Raw genomic sequence first — 13,262 nt, 5'->3', positions numbered from 1 at the left:
ACAGATCTTGCATCCACTGGTCCACTCTCCAGGTGGCCACAACAGCCAAGGCTGGGCCAGGCCAAAGCCAGGAGCCAGGAGCTTCATCTGGGTCTTCCATGTGGGTGCAGGGACCCAAGCACTTGGGCTGTCCTCCGCTGCTTTCTCAGGCTATTAGCAAGGAGCTGGATCTGAAGTGGAGCAGCTGGGACAGGAACCAGTGCCCATGTGGGATGCCAATGTTGCAGGCAGAAGCTTTGCCAGCTACATCACAGCACCAGCCCCTAGTCACTGACCTCTTAGTCCTACTGGCTGAAAATGGAGAACAAATATGCTGTGGTCTACACCCTTTTCATGACACTTTGAGACCTCATCTGCAACTTGTAAACCTCTAAAGCGTCGACTATGGTGCCAGACCCTCATGAGGCACTCCCGGGGAGCCCCCTGAGCCTGGAGCTCTACGCCACACCGCTTGCTGGCATGCACAGTGCTTTGCTGCACACGGCGATGCCGGCTGTCCAGATCCAGCTCTACATTAGGCAGCACACAGCGATGCTGGCTGTCCACACCTGGCTCCACGTTAGGCAGCGGCCTCAGCCCCATGGCAAGTGCTCTGTTTATCCTGCTTTTACCTGGCAGCCAGGGCTAGTGAGAATGCCTGCCATGGTGGCCCAGTTCCCACAAGGGGATCCAGGGCCTTCATTCTAGTCAGTCAGCTGAGTGTGGGTTGCGTGTGCAGGATGCTAGGGCTGGGAGGCAAAGATGAGTGAAAACACAGTCTGCACCCTCAAGGAGCTCACGTTTTCAGAGGGGATTTTGGATGACCCTAATGCTTCAGGATGTACTAAGAAGTAAGCCTTGTATATGAGGAATTTGGGGCTCTGTGGATGGTGACTGGGAGGAGGAGGGAGGGACTTGCTGCCTTCCTGCTGCCTTCCCTCTTTGCCCCATCCTCTGTGCTCTTCAAATGCCAGAACTTCCTATTCGCAGCCATCCTGCTACGGTGTCTACCCTGGGAACATGTTGTGGGGCTCGGGGCAGGGTCACAGGGCTTGCTCTGAAGTCTAAAAGGAGCTGAGTGACTTGAGGCACTGCCATCAGACCAACTGTCCCCCACAGCCTGCCCGGGAGCACTGGGCACGGTCAGTCTGGGGACTGCGGTGACGGCTGGTGGAAACTTTTGCAAAAACATCTGTTCTATTTGGATGGTCCAAGTATTTTCAAAAACATTGGCTTTGCCAAAGCTCATATTTCATAAAACCTTTGCAAAGATCTAGGAGTTTTTCTTCTTCTTTTCCATGTGGACATGGGAGCAAAGGAGAGGAAAATGTGGCCACATGGATGTTTTCAGCTTCTTATTTCCAAGTGTTGGGCTTCGTTAGGCATGAAAAACAATCAGGTCACTTTGGTGAGGTTTGCAGTGGCTCTCGGCTGTTACTGCCTGGGGACAGCTATACAAAGTCCGGCATGGAGAGCTCTCACACTGTGTGTATTTTAATTACTAGAAAAGAAATGAAGACAGAGGTGCAAGGCTGTGGGAGAGTGAGGATCAGTCCGGGGCAGAGCCAGGAGACAGCTCGAGCTCCCTGGGATGGCTTCCAGGACTCAGCCCTCTGCCTCTGAAGAGCCTTTTTACAAAGCACACTTTGCAGTGGGCAGGGAATGGAAGGCATTCAGAAAAGGCTCGGGGGGGTAACCCTAAGTGAGAAGCCTCGCTTCTGGCTTTATTCCAGTGGTAGACCTCAAGGTCCGGTGTATAGCAGCTCCTGGCAAGACAGACTGATACATGGGGACTTAAAAAAATTTTTTTAATTTATTTATTTATTTGAAAGGCAGAGTAGCAGAGAGAGAGAGAATCTTCCATTTGTTGGTTCACTCCCCAAAAATGGCCACAACAGCCAAGGCTGGGCCAGGCTGAAGCCAGGAACCAGGAACTCGATTTGGGTCTCTTACATGGGTGGCAGGAGCCCAAGCACTTGAACCATCTTTTGCTGCTCTCCAGGGTGCATTAGCGGAGACCTAGATCAGAACTGGAACAGCCAGGACTGCAGCCAGGACTGGAAGCAGCATCCATATGGGATGCCTGTATCACAGGCAGCTGCATAACCTGCTGCACCACAATGCTGGCCCCAGTGGGGGCTTTTTTGGCCATTCATAGGAGTTTGTTGAAATGGGAGAGGATGAAATTTTGAGAAACCTGCTCAACACTCAGCATGGTGAGTGCTGTGAACTGAGAATGGCATGCACCAGGAGAAAGAAAGAGACCCAAACCCAATGCCAAGGGCCTCTGCCTGGGATTGTGGACCCTGGAGGGTGGGATGTCAGGGGCAGTGCAAGTCAGTTCATTTCTCCCATATTTGTGCAGAGATGTACAGAAGATAGAAACAACAATTGGTACAAGGCCCCAGGATTTAGATTAGAAGTTAATTGTAGAAGCACTTAGTTTTGGTTCCACCAACTGTTGTGAGTCTAAATGTGATCCAGACACCACACCTTTGACCCCTGCCTGGCAGTGTCATCGAAGACTGTTGGGCCATCTTCCAGGTGAACCACGTTGTTCACAGTCTGTGAATGCAGGGCTGGACTTCCAGAGCCCTGGGAACGTCCTAGAAATGCAGTGAATTCCGTGGGGGTTCCCCAGCAGAGGCCTTGCTCACATGGGGTGTGACATTCATCCTGGGGTACCAGGCCGCACTGTGGACCTGTACTCAGGATGTCTTAGCCAATGGCCCGGGCTACCCGTCTTTACCATCACAGCCAGCTTTTCTGCAATTGTAGGGGAGTTTGGGCAACTGCTAATGCCCCAAAAACTTTGTATCATTTTAAAACAGTGTTGTCAACAGATTGATTATCAGATATGGTTTCCTTTTCTTCTCCTCCTCCTCATCGTTTTTTAAAATACCATGTCCCAGGCCTGTTACTTCTCTATTCTACATCGCGTCTGTGAAGAGCTATGTAGAAGCCTGAAACTTGAACCTCTGCGTTGTCCATACTTATCTTGCTCATGACATTTTCAGGTGACCCTGGTTAAAATTCTAACTTATTGGTAGAGTCAAATCCTATTAGCATTCCAACAACTGGGCACTGGGAACATTGGCAGGTCTACAGAGGACTTGGCCTTTGCACAATTCAGAGATTTTAATTAGATGAGTAGTTTAATTAATATGCTGAGGGGAATGTGTAACTTCCCTCCAGACAGCACTAATGGGACAGGGAAAGGTTTTTGCAAGGATTATATTTATCCTAATTTAATTTTGTTCAAGCCCATGTTTTCCTGCTCCATCTGCTGTGGGCCTAGAAGATGACAAACTCCATTGTTTGCTGGAGAGGACACAGGCTCCAGCATTGTCTTCTCTGGTTTCTACCCAGGAGCTCTGGTAGCCAAGGGTGGATAGCAGCGGCTTGTAGGAGACACTCAGGTTCAAGGGCAAGGCAGGTGCACAGGATTTAATGAGGAGGAGCATCAGTCTGTAGAATAAGGCCAGGCCCTGGGCAAATTATTCCACAGGTGCTTGCAAGTTCTCTTTCGTTCCAGATGAGCAGAGGCCATCTGTAGGTGGATTTCATAGAGTTTCTTGGACAACCTTTCTTTAAAAGTCCAGGCAGCTCTTCCAAAGTCGTAAAACAGAATCACAAACTGAACTTCCCAAGCAGAGACTTAAAACAACCACCAAATCAGCAACAGTAGCCATCCTTTGGAGTTCTGTGTTGTGTTGATAGCTAGTGACGGAGTGCCCCACGCAAGCTCAGGTCCTGTGTTCCCAGCAGAGACCCTGCTATCCTTTGGATGAGCATCAGCATGTGGTTCCATGGCTCCCATCACTTCCCAGCTGCCAGCCCTGAGCTGGCCTATGCCAGAGCCTTCCCACTGTTCCTTTACAAAGCATCCTGCAATGTTTAAAATACCTCTGTGAAATTCTATAGCCCTAGGGGTTTGTTCCCATAATTGTTCGCATTCAGCACGTCTGAGGTGTTAAGGCTTAGGGAATGTGCTAAGCAAAGAGGGAACCTTAGCTGCCTGGGGATGATTTCCTGAGCGCTGCAAACTCTCAGTGTTTGGTGGAAGAACAGCAAAAGCAGAGAAAGAAGGAGCGAGTGCCATGATCACATTAGTGGTCCTCCTGTGAACATTTAACCGTGCTCTTGGCAAGTTGGGCAATCCATCTGGTCCAGTGTTTTTGTCACAAGCAAAAATGTGCCTGATGGAGCTCAGCATTCTTCCCATCACTCTCCCGGCCCTCCCTTTTTTGTCAGACCTAAAAGGATCCTGTTTGGGGAAGAAAGGGAAAGGAAACATAGCCCCGGGCTGTAGAGCCAGCTTGCAAATAAAACCTTCTGTAGCTTTATTTTCTCTGCTCTTTCCCATTTAAAAAGAAGGACAAATATAGGACCTATATAACTTGCCATTTCCCTGGGAAAGACAGACAAAGGCCTGAGATGGTCTGTTGATTTTTCTTTTTCTGTAGCTATCACATTAATCCCTGTGAGTCTATTGTCTAGCTAATAAGATTTTAAGAAGGACGAAAACATTGTAGGTAATTTTTCAAGATAGTTGCAAAGCTTCTGCGCTGACCTACAACATGTGTCAGGGCAGGAGAGTGACATTTACATCTGCTCATTGGCAGGGCAGGGTCTGTGCTCCTTCCATTCCTTCGCCTCACCTTCCGAATGTTCTTTTGAGGTCCTTCCCTCTGTCTCACACCCTCCTGTCTACCCACACCTTCAGGCCTTACTTTAAGCCTCTCTGACCCAGCTCTTGTGGCTGGTCCTGCTCAACACTTCACCCCCAGGTTCTTGTTCCCCTGTGAGCTCACAGAGACCACAACACTGTGAGAGGCAGAGTGAGCCAGCTTGGGGCTGTGGACATAAGGGAGACCCAGTCAGTTTCTTTCAAGAACTTGACCGACATGTAATTCAGATGTGCACATCATTCAGATGTGAGTTTGGACTGCTGACCTGTTAAGTGCTCTTCTGGCCTTCAGATTCTTAGGTACATGGGTAATGCTCACTCCAGTGGAATGAATCTCTAATGGTGGAACTTGAGATCTATTAGGCTGGCCAAGAAATTCTAAAGGCAGAATGATCTTCTGGTGCCTCTAACATTGTGTCCTGTGTATTCTACCTGATCACAAGACCAGTAGCAGAGCAGTTTTTAGAGAAAAAGGGAACTTCTTTGGTCCTCAGTTTCCTAAGCTGGAAAAGGAGACGGGGTTACATAGCGAGCCGCCTTACTGCTTGATTCTATGTGGATGGTGTTTCATCTGGCAGCAACAGGTTTAGCAAAGCTGCTCCCCTGAATGTTGCAGAAAACTTCCTCAGCTGTCATTAGATGGGGCTGAACATTTATGGAGCTTTCTTTACAGTCAGTGCTAGCGTGCATTGCTTAATCTTTTAAGAACTAGTTCTGCGGTGGGTGTTTGGACTGACAGTTAGGATGCCGGCTGGATGCCTGCATCCCATATTGAATCCCAGCTTCGCAGCCAATTCCAGCTTCCTGCTAACACACACCCTGGGAGGCTGCGGGTGACAGACATCTCAGTTTCTTGGGTTCCTGCCTTCCACGTGAAAGGCCTGCACTGAGGTCCCAGCTCCTGGCCCCTGGTTTCAGCCCTGGGCAAGCTCTGGCTGTTGTAGGCATTTGAGAAGTAAACCAGCAGATGGAAAATCCCGTTCTGTCTCTGTCCCTCTGGCTCTGTCTCTCTCTCAAAGAAAACTTAAAAATAAAAAATAAATTAGTTCTTTGCTGAATGTGTGATAAGTAGGACTGCATCTTTTTTTGTTCTTTTCTAGTTAATAATCAATTTCCAGAAATATTGCCTTCTGCTCCCATGGCAGAATAAGAATTGAAAAAGCATTTGCTTATATAAGATTTTTACATAATTTCCTTCTTTTAAATGCTATGTTGGTTTCCTGCTGGCTGATTAAAGTAGAAAGTGCTGAGGTTTGAAATGTATTTCTATTTTTGTAGGAAATTAGTGTACTTAAAATTAAAAGGTAGCAGTAGGTGAATATATGGCCAGTTTTTTTGCTCCTTGAGAGTTGTTACTTACATATCTCTGGTTTGTCTTGATGCATATAAATTTTGCCTACCTCAGTCATTTATATTTTTTTTAAAAAATTATAATTTACAAGATACCCAATTTTTTAAAAACTCTTAGCAGTTACTTATCATCATTAGACTGGTGTGACCTTTACAATAATTTTGAGGAAGAATGAAGAGAATATTTTCTTATGGCCTTGCTGGAGCTTTCTGCTTGAGTGTAATATGCAGCTCATTAAAAATTCCATTGTGATAACTTTCAAACTCTGGCATTTCTTGAAATCTCCCTCACATGTCAAAGACACGCATATAGATTGGAAACTATTTACTCAGAGAATCTCAAGTGTTACTGAAAGTACGGTTGTAAAATGTCAAGTTATTTGCATGCTGGTGAATTGGATGTCCTAAAAAAAATTTGTAATCTGATATTTGCTTATTTCCATTGCAAGGAATATGGGAAAATACTACAAATGAAACTCACTGGATATTCTCCTTTTTTCAGTTTGTATATAGTAACTGCTATGTTATAAGTGATTTTCTTTTAAATATTAATACATTTTTATATTTTAATAAAAAATTCTACATTTAAGAACCTAAGTTCAAATACAGATAATATGAAACTCTTTAACTTTTTTTTAAAGATTTTATTTATTTATTTGACAGATAGTGTTACAGACAGTGAGAAGGAGAGACAGAGAGAGAGGTCTTCCATCTGTTGGTTCACTCCCCAAATGTCCACAACAGCCAGAACTGGGCTGATCTGAGGCCAGAAGCCAGGAGCCTCCTCCAGGTCTCCCATGAGGATGCAGGGCTCAAGCACTTGGGCCATCTTCCACTGCTTTCCCAGGCCATCAGCAGAGAGCTGGGTCAGAAGATGAGCAGCCAGGACCCAAACCAGTGCCCATATGGGGTGCCGGTGCCATAGGTGGAGGATTAACCTACTGTGCCACAGCACTGGCCCCGAAACTCTTTAATATCTATTCTTGAAGATACTTGATCCTTTTTCTTCTCTGAATTTCTAGGTTATACGTTTAGATAATGTTGATCAGTGACTATAAGGATGATGCATTTGAATAATTTTTAAAAATCTTTTTCTGCCAAGTTTCCTTTCTTTCTTTCACCTGTGTTTCAGTCTTACAGCAGTGAGAAGGGAGGGTACCTCATTCAGCTTTCCATGCCACACTTCTTCATCTAGGGGTATTCGAATGCTGGATCCGCAAAGACAGCTAAAGAAACGGGCAAAATCATCCGCAGTGCTACCTGCGCTTTGGTGTCTCAGTGACGAGGTATTGCCCTGCGAGTAACTAGGATCTGCAGATTCCTATACAATACAATAGTTTAGAAATAAGCATGGGGAAATCTTCTATTCATTATTTTGAAATTATGGGCAAAAGACAAGCACTTCTTTATAGAAGGAAGAAAGAAGTAGGTGTAAAAACAGGATGGAAATAATTGACTTGACTTTTAGTTTCCAGATAGGCAATTGTGTTGAGTTTGGAATTCTTTTTATGCTGTAAAAAAAAAAAAAAAAAAAAAAAAAAAGAATAAAACATGCTGGGAAGATACTCTGTGGCATCATTCAGAGTTTTTCAAAGCATATGAGGAATGTGGTCAATGGTAGCGTTTCAGCTGAAATGTACAAAAATAGCAACATTTTTATTTTATTTATTTGAAAGGCAGAGAAGAGGGAGACAGAGAGAGATATCAAGAGAAATTAAGAAAAATTGGGGAGGGGGTTGGAGAGAAAGATCTTCTATCTGCTGGTTCACTCCCCAAATGCCTGCACCAGCTGAGACTGGGCCATGCTAAGCCAGAAGCCTGGATCTCAGCCCATGTCTCCCATGTGAGTGGCAGGAACCCAAGTACTTAGGCTTTCATTTGCTGCTGCTCAGGGTGTGCGGGAGCAGGATGCTGGCCTCAGAAGCAAATCCAGGACTCAAACCCAAGCACTCTGACACAGGATGTGGATGTGCATCTTAAGTGCTATGCCAAACGCCCACCCCAAGACCCCATTTTCTGAGCCAGTAGGGTAAGTGGTATATGATGAAGAGTACATAACTGTACGAATTTGGAAATCAAGAGTTGACTACTGTCTGGGCGGAGAGGAGACAGAAACGAGCAAGGGGCATTGGTGTAGTTAAGATAGGAGAGCAATGGTGAAGATGCCGAGGGTGCTGACTTTAAAGGATGCAGGAGGGCTGAAGAGGAGAACCCAAGGAAGGGTGGACTTGGGAGGGGCCCTCCCCAAGGCTGGTTGCAAATCATTTGAAAAGGCTGTGGGCATGGCTCATGGGGGATACCAGGGAAGATTACCAGGTTGCCTGGGTCACAGCTGCCTGCATCGGCCCACAGGGAGCAACCCCACAGGCAAGCCAAGGCTAGTGAGGAGTTGGGGTACTGCAGTGGGCACAGGGCCTGGAGCACACAGGGTCTATGGGGGAGGCCCATGGACAGGTGGTAACAGGCCCTGGACAAGGCTGTGTGGTCACCGAGGGACTGAGTGCTCTGGATACATGGCTGGAGCACAGCCCAATGGGTGTCCTCAGACACTTGCACCACTAAGGGACCATGATGCAGAAGCAAGAACATGTGACGACAAGGACGCTGCCAGAGTGCATCCTGGGAGTCAGCAGGTAGCAGCTCAAGTACTTGGGTCCCTGCTCTCTACTTGGGAGACCCGGATTGATTTCCTGGCTCCCGACTTTGGGCTTGCCCAACCCTGGATGTTGCAGGCGTTTGAGGAGTGAACCAGCAGATGGAAGATCTCTGTCTGTTCCTATGTCTTTCAAATAGATAAAAATAAAAAGTTTTTGTTAAATGTGGAAACAGTGCAGGCTATGGAACTAGTGTGTTGTCCCTGCAGCGCCCTCTACTGACAAAACCTAACATTGAGCTCACAGTAAAGAAAAATGGAGCCCAGAGCACCGTTAAAGAGTAGGTTTGGAACTGGGCAGTGATGATTGCCCACACCTGGCACAACCCCAAATCCAGGTTTATCCAAAGGTGTGTTGATGGGAACTCATCTCTCTTTCAAGGCTCACTCTCCACCTTATAAGTGAAGAATCCGTTAATACTGGCCGTCTATACTGAGTACTCAATAAAAAAATTGTGTTCATAGTAGTGAGATTGATTTTGATACTTTATTTTTTAAATGTGCAATATTAGTATCAAGAAATACCTAACTTGTATTACTGAAGCTATCTTTGCTTATGCTTTTTTTTTTTTTTAGCTTTTGCAGAAAATGTGATTATGACAAAACTTGGATTTCAAAAAATGTTTGCACCAAAGAAAACTTGTCCACAAACTTTCTGGGGTACCCACATTGTGCGTAGTACGTGCTTTTTTACGTTATTTGTAATTTATTGGCTTTTCATTTCTCTAAATACTTTCACTTTGGACCCAAAAACTCTGTGCTGCTTCTTTGTATGTTTGCATCTTGTGAGGCTTAGTAACAGCACAGGACAGTCACACTGAGCAAACCTCAGGCCTGCTATCCACAGAGATGCCACATATTGGGTTGTTTTGATTCATCTTTTAAATTCCATTGTGCCCCCTCCTGGAGTGGGTAAATGGGAGTGTTCAGTAAAGGGTGACTGTTAGGCATATTTACTCAGTTTGTGCCCTTTCTTAGAGATTTAATAAAAATGAATCGGCAGAAATGTTAAGTAAAATTACATTTGCCAGAGCTTCATTTTATAAGCAGCTGAACCAGGGAGCAATATTAGGAGTAGAAAGTCAGCATTGCTGGTTTCTATAGTGGCACCGCGGTCTAACAGTAATCATAATCACGGGTTTTTCTGGAGCGATGACTATGGCCAGGCATCTTCTAAGTGCTCTACGCGTGTGTTAACTCAGTTCATCTTCACAATAAAGAGTATTGTTTTTTGAGTCCTATTCTCAATACTGAAGCAGAGTTTAAGTAACTTCCCAAGGCTGCCTAGCTAGTGAAGTACCCTGCAGGGATTTGAACCCAGGCCATTGGGTTTCAAAGCTGTCATTCTGAGATCTTGCAGGACCTATGGAAGGCACTTCACTTCAGGGCACTGCCTATCTACTAGACAGGAGGAAAGGCTCAGAGGCTAAATAACAAGTGAAATGCGGAAACCCAGAGAGAGAAGCTGCACACCCAGGACGACTTTGCTTGCTCCTGTTAGGTTTTTACAACCTCCTGAGCCTCAGAAGGCAAAAGACCTGAGCCCACCCAAGTTGGGCTGTGTAATTAGCAAGGCTCCGCCCTCCTGTCCAGGAATTCTTGCCTGTGCGCTGCCTTCTTCTGGTAAGGGGGGAACGTGAGGCTCCTCCAAGGAAAATCTCATCTTAATCCTTGGAGCTGCACAGAGGAGCAGAAAAGTAAATCTCAGAATATGTGTAACCTCGAAGCAGCTCGTGGATTTGCAGCTAGAGTTCACACTAGCTGACTGGTTAGAAAAACATTCCACCGAGAATCTAATTAAGGTTGGCACAGCGCTGGAGCAAATGCAGATTCTCTGTGGGGAGACCCACCTGCCCTTGATCCTAAAGAACTCTCGGACAGAGCTTCTGAACTATATCAAGTCTCATTTAGAAATCTCACAGCACAAGCGAACAAGTAAGCATGAAAGATTTGGGAGAGTCAGCCTGCAAACACGTCACACAGTGAGTTGATCAAACATAATATACAAAATGTGTCTCATACGTTTGAAAAATGGAAGAGATTGGAAATGTCTAAGGAGCAAGACTATTAGAATGACAAAGAAAATTTGAAAAAGAGGCACATATAACAAATAAGGAATACCAAAATTGAAATTAAAACTTGACAGGTAGTTAGTGATATATTATACAGACTTGAGGAAAGAATGAACTGGAAGATAGAATTGGGTAAATTACTCAGAATGCAGTACCATCAGGCCAAAAAGATGGGAAATGTGGAAGGAAGGCTGAGAGACAAGGAGACTAGTGAATCTTCTAGAAAAGATGCAAGGTGACAGTCTACAGATTCAGAATACCCAGTACATCCCAAACAAGATCAAACGTGTAGAAGAGATTCAGGCCTAGATACGGATAGGACAGAGTAACACCACAGAGCATCATGATGATGGGGGCAGCATTTTTTTTTTTTTTTTTTTTAAGATTTATTTATTTGAAAAGCAGAGTTACACAGAGAGAGATATCTTTCATCTACTGTCTCACTCCCCAGATGGTTGTATCCAGGAGCCAGGCACTCTATCAGGGCTTCTCACGTGGGTGACAGGTACTGAGGCACTTGGGCCATCTTCCGCTGCTTTCCCACGCACATTAGCAGGGAACTGGGTTGGAAGCAGAGCAGCTGGGACTGGAACCAGTGCTCATATGGGATGCCAGCTTAACCTGCTGTGCCAGAATTCTGACCCCTGATGGGAGATCGTAAGCAGTCAGGGAGAAAAGGAACAGTTAAACTAACAAGGACTAGTAGAAAATACTGGGAAAATGTCTTCTGTTTGGCGAGAGAAATCAGTCAGCTTATGAGGGTGCATTCAGCTAAATCTGTCTCTCACAAATTAGACTGAGATAAATCAATTTCCAGACCAGAAGGACAATAGATCCTCACAAACGGTATTCCAAAGTATGTACATTAGGAAGAAAGAATGAGATCTGAAAAAAAGCCAGAGTTAAAAAGAAGGAATGAAAATAAAATGGTAATGGCGCCTGGCTCAATAGGCTAATCCTCCGCCTTGCGACGCCGGCACACCGGGTTCTAGTCCCGGTTGGGGCACCAGATTCTGTCCCAGTTGCCCCTCTTCCAGGCCAGCTCTCTGCTGTGGCCAGGGAGTGCAGTGGTGGATGGCCCAAGTCCTTGGGCCCTGCACCCCATGGGAGACCAGGAGAAGCACCTGGCTCCTGGCTTCGGATCAGTGCGGTGCGCCGGCCACAGCGCGCCACCCACAGTGGCCATTGGAGGGTGAACCAACGGCAAAGGAAGACCTTTCTCTCTGTCTCTCTCTCTCACTGTCCACTCTGCCTGTCAAACAAAAAAGGTAAATATGTGGGTAAATCTGAACTGTTATTCAGTCTCTGATGAGCTTAAAAAATCAAAATTATATCAGTCCTAGCATGCCACTGTTAGTCTGGGAGTTTTCAGGGTTTTAAGAAGGTGAGGAAGCTGCCAGTTAAAGCAGAAAAGACTTTTCTTGTGGAGAAGACAGTGTAGAGGCCGCCCAGAGAACCAGAGGGGAGGCTGAAAGGAGTGTTCAGCCCTGAGGGCTGTTTATGGGGAGGGGTCCTGTGGATGTGCAGAAAAGCTCGCTGGCAAAGTCACATATTTACAATGACAGTCTTAGCAGTTTGGAATATCCCAGGTGAGGGGCAGTAAACATTCCACTGCCTTCAGACTTTGTGCATCCAGTTTCATCAGGTTTGGGGTTAACTATCCATGACTCCGTGGTTTAGAAGATCCTAACAATCACATAGGAGGGAATTCAATATAATGTTATTTGGGAGGAAGGTAAAGAAATTTTAAAAAATGTAGACTGATACATTTCATATTTCAATATTTCTAAAATAGTCATCAAGTTAAATTAAATGTAAATGGCCAAATTATTCCAGTTAAGAGGCAAAGATTATTGGACTGGATTTTTTTAATTCTAGCAATGTGCTGCTTATATGAATCATCTCTATACCATAAAGATAGAGAAAAGTTAAAATTAAAAGCATTTAACATTATATATTAGTCAGTTTCCGCCAAAAGAAAGTTGGTATATTTATAATGGAATTTAAGGTTGAAGGTATTGTTACTGATAAAGAATCTATTTGCCAGAAGCATAAAACAAGACCCTTATATACTTACTACACTAATACCATGATTTCAAACCATATAAAATAAAAAGTACTGAAATCACAGGAAGAATAAAATAACTTATTATCATGGAAAGATTTTATACACAGCCATATACACTTCAGAAAATAATGTTGGGTCAGTCAGGCCAAAAAAAAAAAAAATCAGTAACACAGCACATTAATGTTGAGCTTGGTGCAAAAGGTGTATAAAAGATCTTCTGAAGAATACATACTTTGAAAGAACATGTGAAATATTTAAGGAAATTGTACCGTCAGGCAGTTTTCAACAGATTGAAAGCACTGGCATCATACAGACCCAAATTCTTTGCAGTTCAATTGAGTAACAAAAACTAGGGAAAAAACTCCTGTTGGAAATTGTGCAGCGTATATTCAAGTAAATCCCAAAACGAGACATATATTACAGGGATTATAAGATACTTTAAATAATACC

General features: G+C 44.8%; 1 protein-coding gene across 1 annotated transcript in view; it reads left to right on the top strand.

Moving 5' to 3' along the window:
* Window positions 1–13,262, top strand: part of JAZF1 (JAZF zinc finger 1) — a 331,686-nt gene that overhangs the window by 113,275 nt on the left and 205,149 nt on the right. The window lies entirely within an intron of this gene.

This window comes from Lepus europaeus, chromosome 20 (assembly GCF_033115175.1).
Source record: "Lepus europaeus isolate LE1 chromosome 20, mLepTim1.pri, whole genome shotgun sequence".
NCBI lineage: Eukaryota > Metazoa > Chordata > Mammalia > Lagomorpha > Leporidae > Lepus > Lepus europaeus.
The sequence above is the reverse complement of the archived record's forward strand: the minus strand, read 5'-3'. Positions and strand labels throughout refer to the sequence as shown.